At 39.8% G+C, this 12930-nt stretch overlaps 1 non-coding gene across 1 annotated transcript; it reads left to right on the plus strand.

Moving 5' to 3' along the window:
- The first annotated feature begins 10727 nt into the window (after positions 1-10727).
- On the plus strand, positions 10728-10800 carry trnak-uuu (transfer RNA lysine (anticodon UUU)). Its single transcript has one exon. It is a non-coding gene; the product is annotated as a tRNA-Lys (tRNA).
- Positions 10801-12930: the final 2130 nt, after the last annotated feature.

The following is a 12930-nucleotide window of genomic DNA, read 5'->3' on the forward strand; positions in this document are numbered from 1 at the left end:
TCTTGCTTGGTGAGCATTTGCTCTGGTAAATTAGGTCACTTTTCATGTTAACTCACTTCTTCTAAACACAACATTTCCCGGTGCATGTTTTCTCCATGAAAAAAGACATTTTCCCTTACATGATTTCTCGTTTTGTTTCATCAAAGTGTACAGAAAGAAGAAAGAAAGGAAAAGTGTCGTTAATGAACTCTGTCCCCCTTGGGAGATGTCAAGTGCATTGGACATGAAAAGTGCCCAATAAAAGCCATTTCTCTTCATTTCTCTTACGGTCAGGGCTCCTGTTCCGTGTAAAGGAGGCAGCTTGCTCAGCCGGCGGACTCAGTGCTTACTAAACGCAGGTGTCTCAGAGCGGTGTGTCCAAGTGGCAGTAAAAGAAGAGAGTTCTGCCGGTGTCGTGGCTTAGATGGTTAAAGTGCCTCTTTAGTAAACAGGAGATCCTGGGTTTAAATCCCAGCGGTGCCTTTCTTCCTGTCTTCTTGCATCGTTTACTGTTATAGACAACATGCTTCTGCATTAAGTTTAATGGAGGTGTTTATTTCGTTTTTGGCACAACTTGTTTTTCAAGAACTCCACACATTGCGAAAGCTAAAATGCTTATCTTTGTTATCAGTGCAAAAGAATTACTGCCAGCTGGCAAGAAAATGACAACGATTTTTTTTTACTTTAGCCAAAAATCTGTGAATGTAGAAAAATACGACATGTGTCAGTTTCTATGGCACACTCAGTCAGGGTGTGCTTCAGTTAAACACAACGTTCGTAGATCAAACGCACCCAGAGACACACTTCGAATTAATCCGATCTAAACATTACCTTCTCTAAATGTGATTGAGTTTCTTTGCACGTCCTTAGCCATCTTGATGTTTGCAGAGATTTTCAACTTTTGACACGAGTCAAACTACAAGTAAATAGTTGAGTACCTAAGTCAATATCAACGGGAATGTGAATATAAATGTAAACATCAATATTTCTGCTGTCTCCTGAGAAACACAAGTATAGAGTCAAAACACAACAAATAATGCTAAAAAAATATTCAGTTAACACCCAGATGTGACAAAACACATTTAAGACGTATATCCCCTTTAAATATGTATTTCCTTAATATCAGTTCTCTTCCCTCCCCAGGATACCTGCAAATTCACTATCGCAAAATAAAGGCTGTGTGTAAGTCTTACATGTGTTCTGTCACTTCTGGGTATTAAATTAATAGATGTGTTGTGTTATTTAATATGATTTGACTCCATGCTTGTGTTTCTCAGGAGACAGCAGAAATATTGGGGATTTGGGGCTACAGAAAATAATGTGAACTTTACAGGCAAAAGTAAGGTTACCTTAAAGAAACAAAAAACGTATTGTCAACGTGATTTTTTAAGACATTTGTTTGGAATAGTGTATCTTCTCGTGTCTGTGGCTGTTGTCCTACAATAACGGTGGTGAAATAGCAGGAATGTGCGGAAAGAATCGGAGATTGAACAGAAGACTCATCCAGTCGATAGTAAGGTTGTGTAGGACCGCACACCCTATGATGTCAGTGTTGAGTAGTGTGGTTTAAAAGCTTTTTCACGAACCAGGAAGGAGTACAAACCTACAGTCTTCTGATCCGTAATCAGACACATTATCCATTGTGCCATTGGCGTTTGTATTGCATTCCCATCCAGCACCACATTGAGTTCAGAGCCGCTACTATTCATGTGTTTTGTAGGTGTGTCTAGTTACTACGTCTTTCATTATGTCTGGTTTAAAATAATGTATCGAGGGATATTGACGGTAATATCATACGGATTTTGGTTTTCTTTTGATGGAAAATTGTATTAAAATACAACCCTCTTTCACATTTGTATAATACTTTCCCTTGCATCCTCAGATAAAAATTCTAAATACCAAAAAGTTACAATATATGGAATAGCATTTATTTTAAAATGTATTTTAAAATTTGCATTTATTTAGAGCTTAGTAAAGATAACATTGCTAATATTGATGGAGTAGAAATGTAAGATGAATTGATAGCTTTTTCTGAGCTTAAAAAGTCCTACAACGCCTCCTGTAACAGATAAGGACTCATAGCAAGACAGGACATGCTATTGCATTGCGCATTTTGCAGATACGACCAGTTTCTGGTTCTGGTGAGTGCATTTTTTCCAAACTGAAATTAACAAGAACATTTTCAAGATGCGCCATGTCCCTAAATCGTTCATCAGGACTACTATTAATATCAGGTGAAAGCAGTACAAAGCATAAATTTAACCTAAATATTAAGAGACTATATCTGTCAGCTACTGCTGTTGTCACGACCACCAGGCAGTCAAGACCAAAGCGTAAGCGAGCTAATCAGCCCCAGCAGCGGGTGATTATTAACAAACACCGCCGTACGAGTTAAACCACCTGCGCACACTCACTGTGCGGTGCGCACTGCTATTTAAACCATCTTCACCTGCTTCCCTCTGCTCGGTATTGAGTCTACTCCTTGAGAGCTCTACCTGGCGTTTTTCCCCGTACCTCGTTTATTCTGGATTTTGGATTCCCCTTCTGCCTTTTCGACTTTGCACCTCGCCTCTCGCCTCGGACTGTCTGCTACCGGAGAACTTCCTGGATTACGACTTGCCTTTCGCCTTTTGACTACGACCTTGCCTCTCGTTTTGGTTTGTTCGCCTGCCTCATCTATCACCCGTGCCTGCGTCTGCACAGGATCCGTGTATCTTCCCACCAGGGATTCCTAACAGCTGTAAGCCATGTTCAGCCAATGCTAGAAATATTACTGCTCTACTACAGTAGCTAAAGAAAGCAAGTACAACTTAGAAACAGATCACAAGTCGAAGACATAAACCGACAAGGATGGGATTCGAACCCACGCGTACAAAGCACAACGGATTAGCAGTCCATCACCTTAACCACTCGGCAACCACATCATGAAAGCTGCCCCCCCCCGGGCATGATTTTGCTCGGCGACCAGGCTCAGCACATCGACCTCAGATGTCTCAGAGCGGTGTGTCCAAGCGGCTGTATAAGAATAGGTAATAGGTTTATTCCATGCTGAAAAAAAGAAGAAAGAGAACACAACGTTTCGGCCGTGGAGCCTTCTTCAGGTGTGAGAGAGACAGGGCAGTATTCAAAGGTAAAGTAGCGGGAGAACAAAGGTTTGAGGGTGGGTACCCACCTGTATAAGAATAGTGTTCTGCCGGTGCTGTGGTAAAGCTGGTTAAAACACCTATTTCATAAAGAGGAGATCCTGGATCCGAATTCCAGCGGTACCTTTTTTTCCTGTCTTGTTTTACAGAACATGTAATTTGGGACACTCAAAGAGGTCTTGATTTGGTTTAATGCGTTTATTCATTTCCTTTGAAGAACAACTTGTTTTTTTTAAATCATATAGCTTGCGAAAGATGAAATGCGAGTGAATTTTTTTGTTCACCAAAAGTATGTAAATGAAAAAAATCAAGGTGTAAGCATTTCTGTGGTGCAATCGGTTAGCGTGTTTAGCTATTAACCCCAAGGTGGGTTTTTTGATCCCACCCAGGGACGCACTTCTTCCTATAGTAAACATCATCACCGCAAAAATTTAATTGTTCCGCAAAACCTGAACTATTTTGATATTTGTAGTAGTAAACAATTGAGTACCAGAGTCAACATTACCGGGAATTTCCAATAATTTCCGATATTGGCAACTTGCGAGAAAGTTAGTATTCACCCATGGAATTATATGTTCCAGTGGGTGGCGGGAGAATTCACTTATGCTCCCGTTGCATCTTCAGCTAAAGTAATTTAAAATACAACGCAAAATTGTTTGAGAACTTGACAAGCAAAAACGACAGATCGCCGAAGTTGTATTTTAATATTTTCGTATATTTACTTTAATTTGAATATAAATGTTAACATAAATGCTGTTCAATATAATGTAATTTTGTTGTACTTTTGAAATATTTTAGCTGAGGATGCGAGGGGGGCTATTACACCTTGCCAAACATCTAAATAATTGTAAAAGAGGCTGCCATTTTAATAAAACGGGCGATCAAAAGAAAGCTACAAATAGTACGGTATTATGCTCAATATCCCTCAATATTGAAGGTCAAATGAAGAACTTGAAGAAACTCTCAAAGAATCAACGGCAATAGCAGAGGATGTTGATTTTGAACCAATGTTTTCACCTCAATTATCCAGCAGTCATTGCTTGACAGACTTCCTCAAGATATTCGGTGTTCTATACAGAAAATCGAAAATTAAAGGGCTAATGTGCCAAGAGGGGTGGTCCGAGGCAAAGACTGCGTTAGAGGAAGACTAAGCTCCGCACGATAACACGTGTCTAATACTCGGCCCCTGAAAAGCATCATATTCATTGAACTGCCTACCAGCTGTGACTCTTGCACGAATTTCGCAGTACGTGGGTACGAGCTTATAATTCAGGAATAACAATGGTCAGACGTTTATGGTGGGTTTGTGTTTTGTATTATTTAATGAATGGAAAAAAACATTTTCAAAACTACAGCTCGAATGGAATAATAAAAAAAGTTTATTTGCCTGTTTGTTGTAACAGCTGTGCCATCTACAGATGCAGCCATTCAAAGTGCGCGGTACAGACACGTACTGGAGGTAATTGGCTACGGCGTCACGCATCGTGACACAAGATGACGCGGGGTACCGCGGTATGTGATTGGTTGACTGACAGGGGCACTCGTGGTCCGTTGGTCTGTCGTAGAAAGATTTACAGTAAACGTCTTTACTGTGTCCATTGTAGTATTTAATATTTATATGGAATTTTACCTCTGAAGGGAAATCTTAGTGCCTGAGCATAAAAAGAATAGGAGCATACTGCAACGCGTGTGAAGTCCATAAACGATATTAATTTTGGAACTTAAACATACAGTATATGGCTGGTCTCGGTACTTTAAAGAAAACATACACACCAGTATTCCATTTCTCCCTAAACATTTTAAGCATCGAAGACTTTAACTAACGTGATACCGGAGACAACAAGCATACTTTTAGAATTTGATTAAAAGGGAATATAATATGGAATCGCGTATCTCAAGAAATTAATAACGATATAATTATATTCATGTTGCAAAAAAACTGCAGCGGACATAAAAACTCCCTTGCTTTTAACAGAGCGTTCCATAATTTCTAATTACGAAAATGATTTAAACTGCGACACTTATCATTCACCAAGAGCTCGAAATATCACAAGGATCCTCTAGAGCACAGCAAAGACTGTATCAAAAGAATCACGTATCTCAAGAAATTAATAAGATATAATTATATTTGTGTACTGCGACAGGGCTGTGTAGGGCTGTTTCACCTCTGTCTTCATGTGACTCGATTCAAAAGCCATTTAGCAAAGAGGGGATGAGAAGAGTGACAAACTAGTATACGGTACAGTACTTCAGATCTTTTTTTCTGAACCGGGGAAAATCTGATCATGTTTCTCTATAACAATAATAAAAAAACATTGCCACACCCGGACTGTTAAACCAAAGCATTAGCACGTCGAAGCCCATTGAGGAGCCGGGCGCAATAACTGTTTTGTCGTCCCCTGATTTACTGATCGGCATTAATTACAGAAATCGAGTTCCTCCTCTTTGCAGAGGAACTGGTCCTGCTGTCGCCCACAGAACAGAGGCTGGAGCAGCACTGTCAGACCTGGGCGCTGACAGTCAATCTGGACAAGACCAGAGTTATGGTTTTCCAGAAAAAAAGCCAGACCCCCATTAGTCTTCCTGAGATCGTCGGATTATGAACGAATAAAAGCATCTTATTAAAAACGCGTTTGCTTTTGTCTGGGTATTTACTTTGTAATCTGTGGTTTACATCTACTGTATTATTTTGAGATGCCACTTTTAAAGGTGATATGTAAAATAAAGTTTTTTATTATTGTTATAGAGAAACATGATCAGATTTTCCCTGGTTCAGAAAAAAGACGATTAAAATCTGTAATCTTTCCAAGAAGTTTCTGCTTTGTGCTAAGACATTAACAAGTACAACCCCCCTCTCTGCGGGAGGGCTGGCTGTGATGAATTAAACCGGTTTCACAGGTATTTTCAAAGTAGGAAGTACAGTAGGACAGCACAAAAAAAACAGACATTGTGTGGTACAGCACGGAGCTCAGTCAATTCAAACAAGTTCAGTTTCAAAAGAACTGCAACGGACATAAAAACTCCCTTGCTTTTAACAGAGTGTTTCATAATTGCCAACTACAAAATTTATTTAAACTGCGACACTTATCATTCAACTAGAGCTCGACTATCACAAGGATCCTCTAGAGCACAGCAAAGACTGTATTAAAAGAATCGCGTATCTCAAGAAATTAATAAGATATAATTATATTTGTGTAATTCGCAGAATTATATAATGCCAGCAAACTCTTGTTTTTATGTCCACTATAACTACGCTGGGCAAACGTTCCGAGGTCAAATTCTTCCAGCACGGGGGTACCTTTAAAGCGGAGACGACGGCACCGAAATTTTTTGGCGCGCCTTTTCTTTAAAGCCCTGGCCAAATATGAAGACAGTACGTACAGTTATAATTCAAACGGAATTAAAAACTATACATCCCAGTTACCATGGTGGTGCTTGTGATCATTGCGTTTAACCAACGAAACAGGGCGAAAAATCAGTCACATGACTTTGGGGCAGAGTTTCGAAATCTTAACCTATCAGCAACAAAGCGAAATTTACACGATAGGCTACCTCAAACTGTCAGTTACACGACTGTGTATGTCGACATTATGAAAAAAATGTTTCAGGCATTGATGTGAAGGACAAGAGAGCTTTCACTGGCCGATTATCATTATTATCATTATAATCATTATTATTAATAATGATATTAATTTAAGGGTCTAAATATCTAAACATATGTATCTGTATAGCAGGTAGTATCACTGTATTCCACTTTCTTTGGAAAAACAGATTCACAACGCAAAGCTGTATTGCTGTGTAAAAAAACCCGGTTTGTAATGAGCTGCTGAGCTAAGAATAGGAATGTTCCTGCTGGCAGAGGGGGTGGAAAGTGCCTGCGGTCATTTAATTAGTATTGCAATTCGCACTGATTCCCTTGCAAAGATATGGACTTAAGAATATTCGTGCCTGGTCAAAAAATGGCATTAAGCACTTAAAATTAATATGGTTAATAATAGTAAACTGTAACATGCTGTAACAAGATCGGCTAAACTGCGAAGAAAATGCTTTCAGAGAAAATGTTTCAGGTGTGAAGAACATAGATCTCCAATGCAATTTCAACCAAACCTGTTCCCACACACCCTGCCCCCACTACCATTAGAATATACACAAAGCACTCAAATCTTTCGAGCTAATGATCAGGTGACCCGAGAGAGAGCGAGAGAAACACCAAGGGGTGCAGAACCAGGGAACTATTTACATGGAAAACGGGCGATCTCCCCAGACTGTCTGCCCGTTTCACTGTTACCTGGATACCTCTTTATTTAACTCACTAACACTGATTTTTAGTTTAGAAGGATTCAAGTAGGGTTTTAGATGAAAGGCAGCGACCTTAATCTCTGACCAAGGTAAACGTTTCATTTTTTCAAAGAAATGTTTGTTAAAAAATAAAGTCATAGTTCCAAGGGATTCAATCACAGACCATGTGACATGGGAGTCAGGAAACTAACACACAGCGCCACCGGATTTAATAACGCTATAAAAACACTATAAAATAATGTGACTAGGCACAAAACAAGTTTACAGCACAGTACAATAATAAATGCTGATCATGACTTCAGAAGCATAAATTGCCTTACACTCAATTTAAACACAAGCTGTCTTTAGCCCTCTAAGCTGGTTCATACAGAAATGTAGAGATCCAGGCTCAGAACACACAGCTTCATTAGCGAATACATATGCAGGACAACTAGAGAAGACGCTTTACAGAGGATGGATTTTTAGAAACATCCCATCAGTGACATCACTGAAGTCAACTCCTAGGTACTGTAACTGTCGTGTGGATAGTTTCACAAGAATCAGACAAAGGTTTAAGCATCGCTTGTTCTAGATAAAACTGCAAAAAAAAAAACAACAACCCATAATGTACTTCTTTGCGGCTCTGTTTGCCCAAATCATATATTCACAACGTGAAATCTAAAATCCGCAAAATCCGCAATATGGAAACAGAACCTGTGTAATTGTTGATAGATGATGTACTCGTAACATTTTTACAAGACGAACTACAACATTTAAAAAATGACTTGTATGTACTTGATATCTCTAATCAATCCACGGCGACATTGTTAAAAGCAGAGTCCCAGCACAAAACGAAACTAAAACGCATACCGTTTTGCGCTTCTTATTAGTTGCTCAAAAGTAATTTGACCGTATGAAATACATAATATAAACCTAGAAACATATACGTGAGCAGTATTTACGCACTGTAGTATCGGTGTTAAGACATACCTCTCAAATACTGTAAATCAAGTTAAAAATATCTCAAGACCGATTCTGGTCATAATGAAACCATGTTTCGTGAATGTTTTCTTTAAAGTACCGAGACCAGCCATGTACTGTATGTTTATGTTCCAAAATTAATATCGTTTATGGCCTTCACACGCGTTGCAGTATGCTCCTATTCTTTTTATGCTCAGCTACTAAGATTTCCCTTCAGTGGTAAAATTAGATATGAATATTCAATACTTAAACGGCCACAGTTAAGACATTAAATATACATATACATACTGTATACAGTACAGTTTTCATACTGTAATATGTTTACGTTCCTAAATCAATCTCTTTTATGAGCATGTGAAAGGCATGGTGAATCGGAGATTCTCAAAAATTACTGTACTTTGCATGATTGGAAACAAATGCGTGATTGCGAAATGCTGTGGTGTTACTTTTAACAAGACGGTCAATGAAAAAAAGAATGTTGACCAGGGCAATACTTTGAGTTTACACTTACAGCTTGTCCAAGGTCATTCATTATTAATACTATTAGTAATATCTTCTTTAAAGACTTTAATGGCCACAGCTCAAACATGAGAGGTTGAGCTTTATTAGCTCCACCTTGCCGAAATTCCGGATACTATTATTTTGCTTGTCATATTATAGGAGAATTTACGGTAACTCGCGGTATTTACCAGTAGCTTGCGGTAGACTGCGTACAGCGTACCGCAAAATAATGCGGTATCCCCCGCGCATTTTGAATGGCTGCATCTGTACATGTGAAGCATGCGCTCTACCACTGAGCTACATCCCCGATGGAAAAGGTAATGGAACAGACTTGTCCAGATGCTCACTGATCACAATCCACCACTCACGAAGAATGCCTGCAGTTTCCCACTTTCGCGTTTCCTCTACTACAGAGTAAATTCATGGGAATGAAGAAATAAGGAAGGAAAAATAATCGCATTAAAGCTTCAAGAGACTGGGAACAAATTAATCTATTATTTTTGTATCCAGTCACACGTGCGACGGTGGTTAATTCCCAGACGGGGAAGTGCTTTTTTTCTACCTCCTTACTCGACTGTCTTTCAATTCTGTTTTATTTGAAAGCTTTTTGCATCTTTTAAGTGCTCTTGATTAAACTATGCATAGAAAAACAGCACTACTGATGATTTTCATGGACCGATGCACACTTGTTCTGTACAACTCGAGTGATAAAGCCCTGTCTGCAAGTAATGTAGAAGAAAATAAAAGGGTGAAACAATGCCCCAGCCACAGGAATGGTAACAGGAAGGATCGTGTTCTTATTTGATAAGTCCTTTTGAGATGTCTTGTCAATGCACACAGGCGTTAGAGCTGAATAATTTACTTTTAGTGGTGTTTTTAAACAAAGATGGAACATGTTATTTCTATACCAGGAAGAAAGGAGCAGACTTTAACTTTAAGAGGCAAAAACGACACCTTATCAAAGCTAATATTAATTAAAATGACATCACAACAAAAGTGGAGCCTTGAGTGAATAAAATTAGTTTTCATTGGACGTCTGTGTCTCCATAGCTTTGTAGGTGAGAGAGAGGATTGTGATAATTTGCAGGTGCTTCTCGGAAGTGCGTTGGTGGTACAGGCGCCTTCCAAATAATTGAGTCGGGTTTGAATCCCAGCCAGTACAAACCCAAATCTTTTAAAGATAATTTGTGGTCCGCTAACACATCTTTTGAAACACTACAACAGGTAACACCCCGTGTGAAACATCATGAACATCTGTTAAAGCCTGAGTTTTACATACTCTAACGTAAATAAACGTTAGTGTCTTCCGGTGTGTGAGCCAATTTCTCCAAAAAAATATTTGTTAGTCTGCCGGGAGGCTGTACAAGGTGTTATAAAATAGAATTTCCAAAAGACAGGCTCCCTAAGCTTAACATCAAGGCAGAAAAAATGCTGTTTTCTCTACAGAAATGCTCTTTACATTTCAGCAATGTTGCAACTCCCTTTATAAACGTATACAACCAAGGCATTGAAAGTTTTTTTTAATTATTGTTCCAAAAAATGTTCCATTTGTTTTCTTTTTAATGTTGTTGATTAAAAGATTTTATTAAATGTGAAAAAAATCTGAATGTGAAAAAAGGTCAAAATGCTATTGAAAAAAATCAGTAATGTGAGGAAAAATGGATTGTGGGAGCCCCTTAACTACCCATGTCATGCTGTATTTCTCACTCATTCTACTGGGAGTGGTGCCGTCGCTTCATGATAAAGTCTGTCAGTGGTCATTCCAGACGGGTCAGGTATGACTGCTCTTCGGAACAAGAGACACGTGACTTGCGAGGATCCCGACAGTGTCGGCGTCCTTTCAGAGCCCGGATAGCTCAGTCGGTAGAGCATCAGACTTTTAATCTGAGGGCCCAGGGTTCAAGTCCCTGTTCGGGCGGCTGTGCCGTTTTTAATTCTATTGTGAATGTCATTCTAAATAGTCTTTTATCTTTCACTCTTCTAGCTTTACTGTGGTTATTTTAAATGTCCATTACTTGTATTTACAGTAGTGTATTTAGTGTTTCATTTCACAAACCGAAAATGTTCAAGTAGATCTTGTCACTCTACTCCACGTAATCATCTAAATTAAATCACAGTAGAGCACAGAACACGCAGTGAGGAACTCACACAGTGAGTACTCTTGAATACGACAAGAGGAAAGGCACACTGCACATCTGCAGAACATCACGTCCGAGTTTACAGTGACAGCAGAGGTTGGAAGCGACGTAGTGTTTTAATACTCGCTCGCTGAACGATCTCTCAAGAAACCTCGGTGGAGATTTAACGGGTGTCTAATAATCACGTTCAAAAAGATGACGATAAGTTTTTTTTTAACTAGGTAGCCTTAATGGCAACACGGTGTGAGTAGATCTTAAAGCAGCTGCAGACAGAATACCCGTAATGGCAACACACTGCTTTGAGTTCGGCTTTTCTTATTTCTTCTGCAGAACCAGTGGTATCGGAATATACTGATCCGCATAAGAAGCGCTTTCGGTTTCTGATCATTTTTAATGAGCGCTGCTCTAAGTACCACAGGCAAGATGGCTGGTGGTCTAAGGCGTTGCGTTCAGGTCGCAGTTTACCCTGGAGACGTTTGTTAAAATCTCACTTCTAATAAAGAGGTCTTTCTCGTTAGAGTAGAAACGATAGAAGCCTTTCTCGCATTTCACGTGTTTAATGTTAACTGTCTCATTGGTTGCCTCAGTGATTGATGGCTCTTCTCCCTCGCAGGGTGACGGCAAACTTCTTCAGAGAGGGAGTCTCCCACGCACGGCTTTTCTTTATCAAGAGCTGAGACAACAGAAACAGACTTCAAACTGACATGAATTACTTCTTGAGCGTTTATGACCGTCTTTAAAAGCTGAGAGCAGGTGAAAAAGTATTTGGAAATGAGGAAATGACTGCTGACAGTAAACAGAGCTGATGCTCAGCTGCAGACAAGCGCTCCTCGTTAGTATAGTGCTGAGTACCCCCGCTTGTTGCGCGGGAGACTGGGGTACGTTTCTGTGACAGGGCACTGGTTTAATTTTTTAACAACCTGAGTTCACTTAAAAAGTGTGTACTGTGTACTACGTTTCGGACTAGTTACTGCGGTAAAATATGGAGATCATCTCCAGCTTTGAGCTCAACTGCAACAAGAAGTCAAGCTAAATGTAGTAGTGAGTAGACATCGCGAGACAACAGAACGAGAGAGTAGAAGGCGGGAATATATGGTGTAAGGGCGTGATCTGTGTAGTTAACAAAATAGTTAAAATAATATAAAAACATCTCTTTATTAAGATACACAACATTTATGGCGACGAGAGATGAGTGCTTGACGGACTCAAAGCGAGCAGAACACTGCAGATTTTAGTTCTCTTGCTGGTAGAAACGAACTTCTGAATTTTCGGACTTTTCGTTTAGCTTGCGCATTGGAAGATATGGCCGCCGCGCCGAGAAGCTTTGCTTATGCCCGGCTTTTTCCACCGCTTCTACTGAACCTCGGAGCCCCGGATTTGTATACGGAATACAAGATATGGATGGAGTCGTACAGATTTTTTTAAATAGCCGGTGGATCTACAGAAGCTGAGGATGCCGTGAGACGTGCTACATTACTGCACTGTATCGGGGCTTCCGTGCAGCGGATTTTTGCCAACCTCCCTGGAGAAAAAGACTGTAGCTGCCTTAGACGCTTCCTTTACACCGCGGAGAAATGTGGTTTTGGAACGGCATAAATTTAGGCAGAGAACTTAGTCTCAGGACGAATCTGTTGATGCTTTTGTGACTGCACTAAGAGAACTGGCTAAATCTTGTGACTTTGGAGTATTGGAAACTGACATGTTAAGAGATCAACTTGTGGAAAAATGTGCACATAAGAGACTATAAATTGCTGCAGGAGGAAGGGCTGACTTTAAAAAGAGCTCTTACAGTCGCTAGAATTCATGAAGCAGCTCAAGCAGAATCAAGAATGCTTTCTGACCACAGTGACAAAGTGACACTGAACGGGGCGCTCGCTCAAACTTTACAAACAAAAGCCGAGCAGCAGGAC

The sequence above is a fragment of the Lepisosteus platostomus genome, chromosome 5, assembly GCF_059453375.1.
Source record: "Lepisosteus platostomus isolate fLepPlt1 chromosome 5, fLepPlt1.hap1, whole genome shotgun sequence".
Lineage (NCBI taxonomy): Eukaryota > Metazoa > Chordata > Actinopteri > Semionotiformes > Lepisosteidae > Lepisosteus > Lepisosteus platostomus.